At 33.2% G+C, this 18,601-nt stretch overlaps 1 protein-coding gene and 1 pseudogene across 12 annotated transcripts in view; both read left to right on the top strand.

Annotated features, from left to right (window-relative positions):
- LOC145287793 (rho GTPase-activating protein 45-like) overlaps positions 1–18,601 on the top strand; it is a 329,642-nt gene that overhangs the window by 80,027 nt on the left and 231,014 nt on the right. The window lies entirely within an intron of this gene.
- On the top strand, positions 9,402–9,620 carry LOC145288381 (U2 spliceosomal RNA; annotated as a pseudogene).

Genomic DNA, 18,601 nt, shown 5'->3' with positions numbered 1-18,601 from the left:
TTATAGGAAAAAATAATTTCAAATATTTGCAATTTTTGCCTTGAAAGAAAAGTTAAGAATAAAATTAACATTTTTTATATGCATTTAAGTAATAATATTAATAAACTGTTAGCATGGTGGTGTTACTAAAAAAAAAAATTCTTATAGCTATAAAACAGCCAATGGCTTCAACAAATCTAAACAAATTCAAATTATTTATTTTAAAAAATGTTAACATTTTTAATCTTAAAAAATACCAATAAAAATTATACTTTGTTTAAACTATTTTAAAAAAGTAGGTACGGGCAAAAATGTGCGGACAAAGATAGGGGGACATAGTTTTGAAAGCTGATTTATCATAAATTTTTTGTAGGTTTCCAACTACTTTTTGATTGTATTTGAAAGATTAAAGACTAAACTTAATTTCCCAAAGGAAAAAAAATATTTGTACACGTGAAAAAAAAAAAAAAAAAAGTTATGAAAAATGTTTACACGGTGAGCTAACCAATTCAGCTAAATTTTGAAGTTAAATAAATTCATTGTAAAAATCCTTGTAAAGATAAATATTATTTTTGTGGGTCTATTTCAAAGATAATTAGTAAAGTCCAAAGATATTAAATTAAATAAAAAAAAACACCTTGTTTGTGCAAAACAGTGATTCTGCTGTTTGCAAAATGCAGCAAACGAAAGTTTTGTAAACACGGAATATACTAAGTCGAAAGACTGTGAAAATGACGTTATGTTATTAAAAGGGAGGAAGTGGGATGCTAGTTTTCTTTTTTCCCAGACGTGCATCTGTACATTCCTATTCTGAACGTTTGTATCAGTTTTAGCATATTTTAATTTAATTATTTTTCTATGTTTCGGTTTTTAAATTTAACTTTTTTAATTTGTTCAAGGTTATATAAAACTTATGTCATGCCAAAAGTTCACATTCTTTCAAGCAAGGAAAATATTGAAATCTTACATATAAAAATCATGCGAAACCTGTAATTTAAAAAAAGTAGAAATATTTTTTGCTATTATAATTTTTTTGTGTGAAAATATTAAATAAACAATGCATAATTCAATGATAATATCGGTAGTTGAAGAAATTCATTTTTCTTTGAGTTATATCAAATTCATTAATACACATTTAGGGGTTTTTATCGTAATGTTTCTGTGAAAATTAATTTTTTTTTTAATTGTTATATTTTACGATGCTTTATTTTCATAAAAAAAACAAAAATAAATTCCTTTATTTTTTTTTTTTATTGCTGATACTATAACTTTAATAAAGGTATTTTTTGTTTAAATAAAATAATACATTTCCACTAAGATTTAAATAAAAATAATAAGTTCAATATATTCAGTGATCATTATTTGATAAATACTGAAAATTTTATTAAAATTGGTTAATTTCCTGATTTTTGGTGAATTTTTAAGTAAAGGGAGGGGTCAAAATGTTTATACATTTTGAGCATCGACATTCATTTTGCCCGTACCTATTAAAAATATATTCTTCAGGAAGATATTCTTTTTTTTAATTTTTTTTTTTTAGGAAATTTATTTGGATTCTTTGAACTACTGTTCTCATCTTCAGCGTTATTTTCACGTTTCTGTCAATGTAATCTCTAACCTTCTTCATGGTATATCTTGTTGAACTCAGGAATCTGCATAGAATTTCGAATGAAACCCTTTATTTAATTCAAGACGTAGTGAATAAAGTACGTGGTCTTCTAGAGAATAAAGATTCGATTCTCAGTGTGGACGACACTCAAAATAGAATTGTGAAATACATAGGACTTCTACCCAGTCATGGCTGATGGAATACGAGCATGCTGGGTTCTGTTAAAAATTCTGTGCAGATTCTCGAGTTCTACATAAAGATTCCTGAGAAACATTGTGAAAATGACGCTCAAGATGAGAACAGTAGCCCAAAACAGAACAAAAAATCCAAAGAATCAATCCTCATCTTAAATTTTGAAACAAGAAAATCTATTAAAAAGAAAAAGAAAATTAATTTGGTTTCTTTACGATTTAATATTTTATGGACCTAAACGATAATAATTACTACTGAACTCAGATGGAATTTAAGGTAAATTTTAATGGTGCCTTCTCGATTCTTTGAAAAATTCAATCCTTATTGAAACTTATTTGAATATTTTAATTGTTGACATATTGCTTTTCATAAAACACAAACGAACATATATAAATTAAACATAGTAGACGTTTTATCCCTATTAATTCTGTTTTAGATCCTTTCCAACTCCTGAATAACGGTTTTCACTTCTGGCTGGAACTAACTGATGTAATTGCTGAGTACTTTCTAATCCTTCTGGATTCATTGTCAGGGATAGATTAATCTAACTGGTTTTGAACAATTTGTATAATTTTATTATTATTTTTTATTATTTAATAACGTGTATGATGTTATTTTATTGGTTAATTATTTTAATAACTTTACAACCATCTCAGGATGTTACTACTATTAGTAAAGTTCATTTTATTCATATTAGGCTTTTTTAGTTTTTATCAGTAATGCTTCTAGTATTTCAAGTTTTTGTTTATTATTGGTCTGTTCAAGTATAGATCTGTTGTCAACTAAAATCTTCCTAAATTGGGATAGGGGACAGGAATGTTGATTAGTTGGGTGATTAAATATAGCCTTGTTTTTGGAGCAATGCATGATTAACAGATATCATAAAAATCGGCCCAGCCGTTTTCGAGTCCATAGAAACACATTCCTTTTACATAATAGCTGAGATAATTATTTCCACAATCGAACAAGTCATGAAAGTTGCACATTAGAAGTCCTAAAAAAAAATCTAATATTACACAGAGAATAAACCTCTATTTTAGGTTTGATAGTGTTAGTTTTTGAATGAGTATTGCCCTCCCATGTACAGTACCTGGTATTCCCAAATTGCCACCCACCTGGTACTTATCAGGCTCAACATTGCTTAACTTTGATCTAACAGGGACCAACATGTCAGTGTGATTACACCATCTCAATATGGTGAGAATAAAATTTAATTTTATTCAAAACTGAACGCGACGCGTTTTGCAGCCTACGGTAGAAATAACCTCCACCAGTATTTTCAGTCATTTGGGGACATGATCTAATTTTATAGACTTTTTTATAAAGAGTAAAAGAAAAGATGAGGTTGTTGTAGTCTGACCTTTTTATGAACTGTGTTGACCTAGGTTGTAGGTAAAAAAATTTTCAGTTTATTTCAATAATAGCATTTTGTTTTTTCTATTTATATTATGTTTGTTACTCGCTAAAAAATATTTATAGTTATTGCAAGAAAGTCACATTTGTTTAATAATAGTAATAAAATGTTCAAGGCCTTAATAATCTTAATTTATAAAACTTGCTTTTTCTGTCTCTCCATTTTTTTTTTTTTTTCAAAGTGCATTTCCCTTGAGACACAGGATCGCAGATCGGTGTGAAGCAGAATCAAATGATTGTATTTTTTGTGGAACTTTTCTAGTAAAAGTAGCTGTTAAGGTTTTTGGCTGGTAAAAATAGCTGCTAAGGGGTCAAAATCGAAAAAAGTGAAACTTGGCAGGCGTAAGTTGACTTAAAGTGCTTTTCTACGCATGTGTAATTATACATTTATGTTAGTCTGTTCATTTTGAACTATTTTTTATTATCCATCTTACAATAGCTCAAACGGTATTGATTAAGGCTGCAGTGGTAAATGTTTTGGTTTCAATTCTAACTAGTGGTACCCAAGTCATTTTTTTTTTTTTTTTTAATGCTTGAAATCACTACTATATATTGGGTACAATATAATAATCAATAGAAAATTGGCTCTATAATAACAGATATGAAGTCTGCATAAATTAAAATATCATATTTATGTGTATTTTGTCACTACCAAATAGTTTAAAAGTCTTCATAACCTTTGTTGTTTTTTTCGGTGATGCGGCCCATCACTACTCTGCTTGAATGAACACATCATGTCAGAGTTATTCAGTTAGCAGCTGAACACGGAGCAGGAGATTGTATATTGTATGACCTTTTGATCCAGCATATCCAAGAGAAAGTCGATTGCTTACACCCCATCTCCTTGCTGTACTTTTATGTAAATTCGATAATCCACATCTGCCAGCTTTCTTATATATTAGGTGGGCGTCGCTTGATTGGTCGATGACATATGACAATGATGTTAATCTCATGAAGTGAATGGCATGTGAAACCTAACTTTTAAGACTCTAGACTGTGATGGATTTGTGAAATCTGCTCCAAGAAGACTGTTGATTCAACTGCACAATTGTTCATTACATTTAACTAGTTCTGCGGATTTGCTTCCCAACTGACTACAACATGGCATTCAAGTTCAATTTAAACAAATTCTTGTTCAACCATCGTTACCAATCATCTAACACCGTCCACTACTACTGTTCTCATCTTTAGTGTTATTTATTGTGATGATATTTGTAAACAAGGTTACATCAAAGAGGGATGATACTCTTGTCTAGGATTGCCAGATTGGCCTTTTTAAAACCAAATTTCGTGAATTTAGCTTTTTTTATTATTTTTTAAAACAGTTTGGTCTTAAAAAATTGTATTTATCCTTTTTCAAAGCATAACGTAAGGAAGGAACAATAGATAGAATATTATTCAGATAAGGCAATTTATAATATTTTAAAACGAGGCTACATCAAAGGGAGATCACTGTAATATTCTTATCCAGGGTTGCCAAATTGGCCTTTTAAAGCCAAATTTTACAAATTTTGGCTTTTTTCTTTTTAAAACAGTTTGGCCTTCAAAAACTGAATTTGGTCGTTTTCAAAGTGTAACTTACGGAACAAGCAGAATATTATATAGATTTAGCTCAGTCATGGTCAATGAATAGGCTTATACAGAAACAATTTGAAGCGCCACCTACCTCAAACATTTACTTGCTGTAAAAGATTTATTATCAGAAGTAAATATTATTTGTCATGGACAGCAGTGACACAAGTGAAAATTGCAAAATAAGTTCATCAAATTATTTTCAATCACAAGAAAAAGATTAAAGAAACAAACACTTGTAAAGATTCGTTTGGCTAATGTACGCCCCACACTCCTAAAGAAGGTAGAAAATGGATATTGGGTTTACTTTCAGCAACTGCGTATCACTTGCTTTCCTTATTTTGTCCTTTAGTCCTCACATTCCAGAAGCGATGTTTCTGACAAAGGGGGAAAAATTGCTGTTTTCTACGTCAGAATGTATTCCGTTAACACTTACTGTTGTCAAATTTTTGACTTTGAAGTACTATTTTTTTTTTAAGCTCCTTTATATGAAGTGGCTTCATGCCGTGTTTGTAGCGATTTATTTATATATATATATATATATATATATATATATATATATATATATATATATATATATATATATATATATACTAGCAGTTCTGCCCGTCTTTGCTCGGGCCCTATGTACTCTTCATAAGGTTATGTGCATATGTATATATTAAAAATTGTGAATATGTAAAGTAATGCCTTTCTGTATAATAGTCTTCCTTAACTACCATAGAGAAAAGACAGACAAACATTTTCATTTTATAGATATATAGATAGATATAGATTGGATGCAATATATAGTAATGATTTAAAAAGTTTAAAAAAAAAAAAGACTCATGCGCCACCACCGAGAATCGAAACCAAAACGTTTAACTCACGATTTATTTTGCCTCTGTCGTCAATGACTGAGCTATGAAAACATGTTTACTGCAAGGCTAAAAATTAAAACATGAACCAATAGCTACTACATTATGCATTCGTAATGCCGCCGTTCGGCCTTCACCTGGAAAATTTCATTTTTTTTTTTTTTTTTTTTTTTAATTTTCACAATTTTGCACCGATTTTTCCGGGCTAAAATCCAAATATAAAGTTTTGCATGGATTCAAATACCTTATATATGAAGTTTCATGTCTGTAGACCAAGAACTCTAGGAGGAGTTTAGTAGGCAAAATTTGTTAAACAAAAATATATACATATACATAAATATATATGGAAACAATTTTGTGTTTACTATAAACTTTTTACGCAAATATTATGTAAGTATAAATCATGTTGAATATCTGCATGAATATAATTACACGTAATAGTTAACTAAAGATGATTATCCCATTAAAAAACTGAAGCAACTAATAGGGAATTAATTAAAATGAATGTTTAAAAGAATATGCAAATTAGCTAGATCTTTTGCTAGTGAATGCAATTCCACAACCCATATATAAGAAAATTATATTTTCTTTTTAAATAAAAAGAAAAGAGGGTTTTTAATATGAATATCAAATACACACAGAAGAAAAACGAATTTATAGGAGTGTATATATATATATATATATATATATATATATATATATATATATAATTTTAAAAGAAACCATACTTTCACTTTTGTAGAAAATATACGTACACATTATGGTAACTCAAACAACATTATAGCTTAATAGTTGAACATCTGGAAAGAATCTGAATTGGTAATTATATTAGAATCAGGAATTTGGAACAGAATCTGTACTTGTTTCAGAATCGTCCCATCACTAGTTTAGAATGTTAAATTAATGTTTTACTTTGTCTTTTTTTTTTTTTTTTGCATCATGCATCACCACTTATCAAGGCTAATAGATTATTTTCTTAGACTGCTTGCCTTTGGAATTCCCTCTCTGCTTCCTATATCCCTGACTGTATGCTGAAATTGAAATGTAATGTGAAGAAACATATCGCTGCATGTTGCAATATTTTGGACGTATAATGGGGTATGATCCCGCATAGTCTGACGATTCTATTTATAAACGATGTTGCTAGGAACTGACGAATCAAATTAATTCACGTTCTGTTACCAACCAATCAGAAGCCAGAATTGCTCCATAAATATTAAACCTTTTCTGTAGCAATTTCACATGTTTTTTCCGTCTCGACACAGTAAGAATATTTTGCTCTGTGGAACTGTCTACTGCAAACAAGTCACCTCTCAGGACTTGTGTGTAACAACGAACCATCAGAAACTGTTCTGTCTACTGCAAACCAGACACACCTCAAGACTTGTTTAGAACAACGAACCATCGGAAACTGTTCTGAAATTAAACATGGCTTACACTTCTAGACTGCACAATTAATCACTTATCATGTCCCCTGTGAATCTGGTACATAATCACACATAACCCCTTATAAGCCACAGTAGCAATATGCATTTGGGAGGGGGGGGCGAAATCTAATATATAAAAGGCTATATGTCTGTCTGTCTCTATATTTTCAAACTCTTCACCAAAACTAAAAGTCGCAGAGCAGCGCTAGGGACCTCAAATGATTGGATTTTTTTGCACACGATTCTTTTATGCATCTTTAGCAGGTTAAAATAGTTTTTAAGGAGTCAAAAATGTGTCAAAATTGAAAAAAAATCGTTGTACATTTTGTATGTTCATCTTATTTTATTTTTAATTTTTAATCAGTTCATATGCGTGTCATGTTGGTACAATGGTACAGCTTTGAATACTACAGTTGCAGTTTTGATTCTAACTGATCGCACCTTCTTTCTTTCTTTCTTTCTTTTTTCTTTTTTTTTTGTACTTTTGAACTCACGACTCTATAATAATATATACGAAATCTGGACAAATCAAAATATCATATTTAAGCGTATTTTACACCAGGGCAAAGCCCCCCCCCCCCTAGTAAAGAATAAAAATATTTTTTTGTTTGAAACTGTGGTTTTACCTTGGGCTCTTACCTCATCATAAAAATGTGAAATCTCAAGTCAGTTATTTAAAAAATAAAATAAATAAATAAAGCAATAATACTAACAATAAAGTGTTTGTACATAAAGATAAGATTAGCCATTTTGTGTGGACTGTTTAGCAATGGAGACTCTAAAAAATTGCTTCATAGTGATAACAAATGTGATAAATGCTCAACTTCATCCTGTTTCTCTCCCCTCTTCCTGATCTCTCTTTTTTGTTAAGCTTTCGTTCTCTCTTTTCTTACTAATTGTAGATCCCTTTCTCATCCCTTATATTATAAATGTCTGCTTTCTCCGAAACTGGAATTTTTTTTTTTTTTTCTCTTCAAGTGTTGATGAGTTATCGCATTTCTAGGAATCTGACATCAACCGATTTTAAATGTTTTCTTGGAAACTAAACCTCGACAGCGATTAGAAAGTTAGGTTTGAATAACTTTAGCTTTTTCACCAAGGATTTCTTGTAGATTGCTTTTCTACGATTTTTTTTTTTTTTTTTTTTTTTTTTACTAGTGGATATTTGAATATTTTTTTTCCGATTCTGATAAGATGAAGCAGGAACTTAATTACATTATCAAGTCAATAAGGGTTACAGAAAAAAAATTAAGGAAGAAACCTCTTTAGGGTACGGCATTTCAAAGCTAAATGCTTCTCGTCAAAGGAGAAGAAAAAGCTGGCATTATACCAAAGTATAGGAGAAAAGACAACACCGACTTTCTGAACATTCAGGTTAGAATTGGAAAAAATTATTTTATAGGTGGGGTGGGGCAATATGATAAGGGTAGAAGGAAGAAAGAACGTAAAAAGACAATAAATGGTAAAAGAATATACAAAACGATAAGAAAAGAAAATAAGAAAAAATTTTCAGCTTTATAAAATCACTGAATTTTTTTTTATTTTTAGTCACGTAGAAGCGACTCTATAAGTCACTCTGTCGGTCGGTCTGTCCGTAACACTTTTATGCTTGCCCTTTTTGGTTAAGATCAAAGGTCTGTTGTTAATAGATGCTGTTTTTAGCTTTTTAAGCTTTGCTTGGCCTTTTGGCCAAGATCAAGGTGTGGTGTCTGCTCCAGCAGATGCTGCTGGCAAGGACCATATGTGGGGGCGACTTGGTCAGTGTGAGGGCGGCCCTTCATACCAATTGTCACTGTCCAGCTCCCCTACTCCCCGGGGAGTTGGTTCCCATTTCCCCTTCACTCCTCACATTAAAAATCGGCCTTGTGCCTAATTTGCTTGGTGGAGGAGCAAATAAATACTGCTTTTCTTGGCCTTTTGGCCAACATCAAAGTGTAGTATCTGTTCTGGCAGGTACTGCAAGCAAAGACCATATTTGGGGGCATCCCCACATGAGACCTTGGTCAATGTAGGGGTAACCCTTCATACCAATTGTCACTATTCAGCTCCCCTACTCCCTGGGGAGTTGGTCCCCATTTCCCCTTCACTCCTCACATTAAAATTCGGCCTTGTGCCTAATTTGATCGGTGGGGGAGCAAATAAACACATAGTATCTGTTCCGGCAGATACTGCAAGCAAAGACCATATGTGGGGGCAGTCCCACATATAAGACCTTGGTCAATGTAGGGGCAACCTTCATACTAATTGTCACTATCCAGCTCCCCGGGGAGTTGATCCTCATTTCCCCTACACTCCTCACATTAAAAATCGACCTTGTGCTTAATTTGCTCGGGGAGGGGGGAGCAAATGAATACCCGTTATTGGCCTTTTGGCCAAGATCAAAGTGTAGTATCTGTTCTTACTACATGCTTTTGATTATTATATTGTACCCAATATAATAATTTATATTGTGATATAAAGTAGGGGATCACTTTTCTGTATTAAGTTAATATAAAATGATCACCCATTTTACAGCCAGTCAGTCTCAAAGTCATTCCCCAGATCATTCAAGTTGTTTTTAAAGGATTCCAGTTATTTTTTAAATATTCAAGTCATTCTTAAGGTCATTCAATTCATCCTTAAGTTCATTAAAGTCATTCTAAGTCATTTACTTTTTATTTATTTAAGTCATTTCAGCCCATTTTTCAGTCATTTTAGTTATCTTTAAGAATTTCATGTCAATCCTACATTCACGCATTCATTCATTACACGAGAGCACGCGACTAATGGCTATCGGCCTTGTTTTTTTGTGTGTTTAAAAATTTAAAAAAAACAAAACATTACAATAATTAAGAGTATGAGAGGGAAAAAGAAAAATAAGAAAGTAAATCAACTCAAGTTCTTGGAAGTTTGTTCATCAGTAATTGGGTATATATAAGCCAGTTGTGTTTTCTGTGATAGAAACGTTGTTTAAATTTTAAAATAAAGTATGTATGAAATATGTTTATAAGACAAATTAACATGCAATATTATGTAAAATAAACAAATATTATTTGTTTAAGATTAATATTTCAGCAATAGATGCCATTTTCAGAATTTTATACATTTTTAATGTAATTTAGCTTATAAACGTATTTCATACATATTTTAATATAATATATATATATATATATATATATATATATATATATATATATATAAAATAAAATAAAAATTACAATTAAATTTACCAAAATGATCCAAGATGGTAAAACTAAAGTATATTATAAATATTAAAGAATTAATATTTATAAAGTTATCTCAACCAGATGTAAAAGCTATATGTATCTCATATATATATATATATATATATATATATATATAAATGAAAATTTGGAATTAAATTCTATAAATTACAAAAATTTACGACAAATTTATTATTCAAACAAGTAATGCAAAAAAAAAAGTTTTACTTAATCTATGGGTTTTCAATAAATGGCGCATCTCATCAGAGGAAATGTTTTTAGCAAAATACATTTGTTGTAAGTTTTTATATTTTACAACAGAATTTAACTCCAAACTTTTGCTCTATCTTGTATTTTGAGCTTTTTTTTTTATCTAGTTGGGATTGTCTTATAGATATTGATACTAATATTTTTATGGACTTTAAGTACATATTATACAATCTGTAATCTGAAAGGTCCCTTTTGTTTGGATTTGAAACTGACGGTAGTGATGCTAACACATAAATATATTATTTTTATGTTTCTGAATTTTTGAGATGAGGATTGATTATTCATATAATTTGGATTCTTTGAACTACTATTCTCATCTTGTGTATTATTTTCACTGTTTTGCTCGATATAACCTCTGACCTTATTCAGGTGTATCTTACCGAACTCGGGAATCTTTCTGTAGAACTTGGGAATCTGCACAGCATTTTAAACAGAAGACTTTATTTAATGTGTAGAGGTAGCATGCTCTCGTTCCATCGGCTATGACTTGGTAGAAGTCCTATGTAATTCGCAATTGTATTTTGAGTGTCATCCGCACTGAGGATAGAATGTTTAACCTCCAGGAGAGTGTAACTTACAACTGAATTTTACCAAGTATTTTATCCAAGTTTCAGTTGATGTAACCTTCGACTTTATTCAGGTGTATCTTTTCAAACTGAAATTTTTTGTCAAACTTAGGAATTTGCACAGAATTTTGGATGATTCTCAAGTGCGACAAATTTCTGAGTTTGATGAGATACACTTAAAGAAGGTCTAAGGTTAAATCGACCTAAATATTGTGAAAATAATACTCATGATGAGAACACTAGTCCGATTAATCCAAATAATCCATCTTCATCTAAAAACTTCAGAAACGTAATATTTTGATTCGCCATCCAATAAATGGAACTATTTAAGTGTGGATGTGGAAGAAAGCATTTTGTCTTCCCGAGACGAAGATGATGATGCTCATTCTTTTCAGTTGATCCGTATTTTTAAGAATAATGTTTTCAAATTAACTAACCCGCCCCCTCAAATATTTGAGCAATAACCTCTCACCCTGAATGTCAAGAGAAGAAAATATTAATTCAAGTGTAGAAATCTGTTGCTTTGTCTTCTTAAAAATGGTAAGGAATGTTGGAATCTGAATACAAAGTTACTATATGATAAATGTTTTCTATCATGTTTCCTTTTTTTTTTTTTTTTTTCTAGCGTTTTAAAATTTATTTTTAGAGAGAGAGAGTAAGGGTGAGAGATTAATAATTTGTGAAATTATAAATCATGTTTTCATAGAAGGAAACATAACAAAATCAAATTTATATGTACGGTCGTTTCGGAGACAATTCAATGTTTACAAATAAAACCATTGAAAAATAAGTAAAATATTTCTGGATATCGTCTCCTCATTAGCATAAATGGGTGGGGGACACCAAATTTTAAACTAGCATATTGAATTTGATTTTGTTATGTTTCTGTTATATTCCTAAATACTTAGGAAATAAAGACAAACGTGAGTTACACCGAGTGGTATGTGTAATGGGGTTTATTTATAATACAGAAACGTAAGGCTGCTCGCCTAAGGTAAATAGAAGTACATAGTAACAAGTATGGGGAAGAAAGTCTGATAATCAACACGTAAGACTATCCGTCTTACTGCGACTGCTTGTCTGCCGCTGTCTGCCAAACAGTCCAATATATATATATAGTTTGTAACCGGTGTATAGCCAGTTATGTTCCTTCACAACACCTCCCCCTGAAGCTGAAATCTTCCTGATTTTAGCTTAAATACCTCTTCCTTTTAGGGTCAGGGCTTAATCTCCTGGTAACTTTTCTCTTTCTTGCGCTTTTCCTTCTGGTCAGCGTTACCCGGGGTAAAGGTTTCTGTCCAGCCCGTATGGTCGGTTCAGGCGAAATATTCATTGTTTGCGGTACACACGCTGGTTTTGGTATATCAAAAATATCGCACAATGTTTCCATTGGTGTCTCTTCCACATTTGGAGACAGTCTGGGACGTATTTGATTTCTGTGTCTTTTGCAGACAAAACTTAATCCTTGGATGGCATAGACCATGCTCCCAATCCTTTTTTTGATAATACCTTCAACCCACTGATTTCGTCCATTTTGAAAATTTTTGAAATATACATTTTCACCTGGGGAGAAGCACTTGGTATTAAGGTTTTCTTTTTTGAAAACTTTCTTTTTCTCTGGTAGCAGCCTATCGAAGACAGATCTTATCTTTCTTGCAAACATTAGCTCAGCCGGGGAAGAATTGACATTATTATTAGGATTTGGTGTCACCCTGTAAATTGCTAAAAATGTTTGAATACATTGTTCGTCTGTGTCCGTAGTAAGATTTTTCTTAAGTGCCCTTTTAAACGTATCTACAAATTTTTCGGCCAACCCATTCGATCGTGGATGGTACACAGGTGTTGTCATATGTAGAATATTTAGTGAGTCACAGAATTCTTTGAATTCATGAGCAGTAAATGCTGTTCCATTATCGCTCACTAAGGTTTTTGGCACTCCAAAACGGCTAAAAATTTCATTAAGCGCACTCACAGTGTTTTTTGCTGTTGGATGTCTAAACTTAAATATTTCTGGCCATTTTGAAAAAGAATCTACAATAATCAAGTAAAAATAACCATTTATAGGTCCCGCATAATCAATATGCAGACGTGACCAGGGTAGGTCCGTCTTTGGCCATGGCGTCGTTTTTACTGGAGGATCTCGAGCTGCTAATTGACATCCTCTGCATGTCTTGACACATTTTTCAACTTCCTTGTCCATACCAGGCCAGTACACATATCCTCTCATAAGGGATTTCATTCTCGAAATGCCCGGATGACCTGTATGAAATTCCTTCAGAATTTTCCTCTGTAACGTTAGTGGAATTACGATCCTCTCACCATACATGAGCACATCTTCACAGATGGAAAAAGGCGTTGTTTGATCTACCTTTTTATTTTTTTTTATCCATCCCAATTGATTTTTCATTTTCTTAATGAAAATGTCATTTACTGCCTCTTTTTTTATTTTTTCGAAAGTTACCGGAAGTTCACGTATCATATTACACATTGAACTTGTACATTCACTTTCGTCTTTAAGCGCAGCAATTACCGTTTCTTCGAAACTTTCGCTTCTTTTAGGGATCAACCGTGATAATGCATCTGCGTGTCCTAACTTTTTTGAGGATACATGTTCCATCTTAAACTGATAGTTTAAGAGGGTTACAGCCCATCGCTGTAATCGATTCGCAGTATGTGTGGGAATGCCTTTCTTTGATCCAAATATGGTAAGTAGGGGTTTATGGTCGGTTTGCAAAATAAAAGATCGTCCATGGAGAAATCGATTGTACTTTGTAATTCCAAATATTATCGACAGCGCCTCTTTTTCAATTTGGCTGTAATTTTTCTCCGCTGCAACCAACGTTCTTGAAGCATGGGCGATAGCTTTTGTCCTACCATCCTCATACTTGTGAAGTAATACAGCGCCAACACCGTAATCACTGGCGTCCGTTGCTCGTATTAGTTCCTTTTCTGGATTGAAATGTGCCAATGCTAAGTCTGACAGTAGACATCTTTTGATATTTTGGAAAGCAGATTCACATTCCTTATTCCAGTTCCATTTAACACCCTTTTTCAGTAACTCGTTAAGAGGAGCTCTTAAATTATGTATGTTAGAGATGTAAATTGCATAGTATTGAACTAATCCCAAAAACGATTTTAATTTTGTCACTGAATCTGGAGCAGGCATCTTTTCAATTGCTTCAGTCCTTTGTGGATCCGGTCTTCGACCCTCTTTGTCGATTATTTGACCTAGATATTTAATTTTTTTCATAAAAAAATCGCATTTTTCTGGGCTCAATTTAAAACCAAATTCCTGTATTCTTTTGAATACTTCTTTTACATGCTTCTTATGATCTTGCAAATTTTCACTTTTAATTAGGATATCGTCAAGGTAGGCCATTGAAAATTCCAACCCTGCCAGCATCGTGTCCATAATTTGCTGGAAAATAGCAGGAGCAACCTTTAATCCAAAAGGAAGCCTCTTTAGCTTAAAAATGCCCTTATGAGTATTTATGCCTAAGTATTTGGAGCATTCATCGCTGATCTTAATTTGCAAGTAAGCATCTGAGAGGTCTATCTTAGAAAAAATTTTTCCTCCGTTAAGCTTAGAGAACAGATCTTCTGCGGACGGAAGGGGATAATTATGGTCCAATAGAAAGTCATTTAAACCCGTTGAAAAATCTCCACAGACCCTTATTCTGTTATTTTTTTTCTTCACATACACGGTTGGACTTGCCCAATCTGTGTGGTTAACTTTTTCAATGACTTCCAGTTGTTGAAGTCTATCCAACTCTTTTTCGATTGCGTCCATCGCTGAAAAAGGCACATTCCTTTTAGGTTTGAATACTGGAGTGGCATTTTTCTTTAATTCAAATTTTGCCTCTGTCTTAATACAGAGTCCTAGTCCTTCGGCAAAAACATTGGGAAATTCAGTTTTCAAATCCTTCAGGAAGTCTTCCCTTTGGTTTGCTTTTTCTGCAGTTAAAACGTTACAAAACGAATTTATGGGTTTCTCCCATAAATTAAACAGGACAATCCAATCTACCCCAAACAGGCATGTATTCTTTCCTGGTACGACGTACACTTTGGATTTATGAGTCTGGTTAGCGAATGTCACTTTGCATTTTAATTCTCCCTTGAACTCTAATCTTTTGCCGCACACACTTCTCGCCGTCTTTCTGGTTTTCGTTAATTCAGGTCGACCTATCCTTTTCCATATATCTTCATTTATAATACTAATATCTGCACCGCTATCCAGAAGCAATGTAACCAGATGTCCATTTATCCGAACATCAACATATTTCCGTCTTTCGCAGCTTTTTTCTTTATTCATGCGAAGCGTATTTACATTATCGGTCCCTTGTCTTTTCTTCTGGGCACAGTATGTTCCCTTGTGACCTCTGAGACCACATTCATAACATATTTTGTTCCTAAACCAGCAGGTCTTATTGTTGTGTCTTAAACTACCACAACATTTACACTTTAGCTTTGGGTCTTTGTATCCTTTAAGGATCCTGTGTTCTTGGAACCTGGACTTTCTTGTGGTCCCTTGCCTTTTTACTTGCTGCACCTTAAAAATATTTTTCTCTTCAATGCGAGTGTTGTCTTTCTTTATGTTAATCAGACGTTGACACTCTTCAGTGACTTTTTGCAATGTTATGTTAGGATCCGCCTCCATAATTGTTAGGATCCGTGAACGTATATCTTTGTCCCTTGGTGCTGTGAGACCTTGTACAAAGATTAAACATTTAAATTGGTCTGCGGAAATTTCATTCAATTTAAATGATTCGCATAAACAGTTCACAGTGCAAGCATATTCTAGATAGTCTTCAGCTTCTGCCTTCTGAATGTTCAAACATTTGTATCTAGAGTGAAATAGGCTATCCCTTTTATCAAATATTTTCGACAAGGTACTAATTGTTTCCTCGAACGAAACCTCCTCCGTTTTTTTTTGGTAGAATTAGATTTGCATACTTGGTGTTTTCATCAGTACCCAGTTTTTGTAGTAGCAGGGTAACTTTTTCCTCATCGGTCCAGTCTAAACATCTTTTCGTAAAAATTGTTTCGTATCTTCTGTAGTATGCAGGGAAAGTAACACCAGTATCCGGGGAGTAACGAAATTCCGTTAGTGAATTTGAAATACCCTCGGCAGAAAAATTAGTCTTCTTCCCGGTCGACGTTAGAATTAGCTTTTCTAAATTCTTTTGCTGTGTCGACATTTGTCGTTGTAGTATGTTTGTTTGTTCTTGTTGTGCCTCTAAAGTTTTTTGTGTTCTTTCTTGTTGTTGTTGCAGCTGTTGCTGTAGCTGTTGTTGTTGAATTTGTTGTTGTTGTTGTTGTTGCGCTAAAAATTGTTGAGTCATTTTTGTCTGTTCCTGGATGCTAAGGGCTAGAGCCTTAGTTAACTCTGCTAATTGTTCCATGTTAGCTTCTAGTACAAAAATGTCTTTTCGAATTCTACACAATAATTCCAAAGAAAAATCGTAAATTTACGTATATCGTAAATTAGTAGCAATATGCAGACACAACACGTTTCAACAAAGTTCATCCATAGTAATTCAACAGGCTTTGTAAAATAATTCTTTTTTTTTTTTTTTTTTTTTTTTTTTTTTTCAACAACGTAAGTTCATACACAAAATATTTCTTACTTCCCACGACAAATAGTTCCAATTATTTATATAAAGGCAATAACAAACAATTAATTTTCCAAAAAAAAAAAAAATATATGGCTGCCGTTCCCACGTGGCATAAAATGGTACAATAGTCGTTGTATTTATATTTTTTCTTTCGAAACTCGTAATCCTTTAGTGTAGTTTCGAATTCAACTTGCGACCATTTTTTTTTTTTTTTTTTTTACTTGTCAAAATAAATATAAATTCCATTTTACCTTGAACATGTTTCTATAATTTCTTGTGAGTTCTTTACGAAGAAAAATCAGTACTTTTCGCTACTTTAGGTAGGAAAAATTTTTAAATTCATTGACGCACGTGGTCAAAAATCCTTGTGTAGTTTGTTTTTTTCGTAAAACAAAAAATCCTTGCATTGTACACAGTCCTTGGTACGGTAATTTATCTCTGTTAAGAGAAAGAACATCCTTTCGTCGCCATTGTTATATTCCTAAATACTTAGGAAATAAAGACAAACGTGAGTTACACCGAGTGGTATGTGTAATGGGGTTTATTTATAATACAGAAACGTAAGGCTGCTCGCCTAAGGTAAATAGAAGTACATAGTAACAAGTATGGGGAAGAAAGTCTGATAATCAACACGTAAGACTATCCGTCTTACTGCGACTGCTTGTCTGCCGCTGTCTGCCAAACAGTCCAATATATATATATAGTTTGTAACCGGTGTATAGCCAGTTATGTTCCTTCACAACAGTTTCCTTCTATGAAAACTTAATTGATAATTTCACAATTATTACTCTCACTTTTTCTATTCATATAGCTCTAGATAATTGCACCTATTGTGTTTATCATTACTGCAATACCAGAGTAAAGAACCTTTAAATATATTTTCCTGAAGCTTTGCTCTTCCACATTTTTCTGAAGCTTAGCTCTTCCACAGCTGACATCCTCACTGTAATCTCTGAACGTATATACCATTCACTGGACAAAGCGGGGGAGGGCAGAGCGGTAGCTCTAGATATATCTAAGGCTTTTGACAGGGTATGGCACAAGGGTCTCCTCAGGAAAATTAAATCATACGGTGTCACTGGTAGAATACTTAACATAATTAAATCCTTCTTAGATAAGAGAAAAATCCAGGTTGTCCTCTACAGTCGTACATCTAAACAGTGTGATATAAATGCGGGAGTGCCTCAGGGGTCTATCCTTGGACCTCTATTGTTCCTAATATTTATTAATGACCTCCCCGACAAAACTGCCTCTGAGATGGGTATATATGCTGATGACACCACACTCTATAACAGGCATGACAGGAAAACAAATGAACACATATCTGAAGAAATGGCAAAAACACTAGAGGATGTAGTGAAATGGGGACATAAATGGATGGTCACATTCAATGCTGCCAAGACTAAACTGGTTTCCTTCAATAATTACAAGAAACCTTCTCTGCCACCAATAGCAATGGCCAGTGACTTCCTGTCTGAGAGTACATCTTTCAAACTGCTTGGCCTAACGTTCACAGGAAACATGAGTTGGAACAATTATATTGAAAACATTGCCAGGGCCGCTGCGAAGAAGGTAGGCTCTCTCTACCGTGCTAGAAAACTACTGACACCTGAAAGTATCCTGTACCTCTATAAGGCCACCATTCACCCATGTATCGAGTATTGTTGTCACATTTGGGCTGGTGCATCTGCTGCTAGTCTCTCGCTCCTAGACAAGGTTCAAAAGAGAGTCGCTAATCTGATAGGCCCTGAACTGGCATCTAAGCTTCAGCCTCTGTCCCATCGACGAAACGTTGCATCCCTCTGCCTGTTCTACAAGTATTTTAATGGTGAATGCTCTGACGAACTGCAGACACTTGTGCCCCCACGATGTAGACACCCTCGACAAACCCGACAGGC

Source organism: Euprymna scolopes, chromosome 11 (genome assembly GCF_053919585.1).
Source record: "Euprymna scolopes isolate OS-2025 chromosome 11, ASM5391958v1, whole genome shotgun sequence".
Taxonomy (NCBI): Eukaryota; Metazoa; Mollusca; class Cephalopoda; order Sepiida; family Sepiolidae; genus Euprymna; species Euprymna scolopes.
This window is presented reverse-complemented; position numbering and strand designations above follow the sequence as displayed.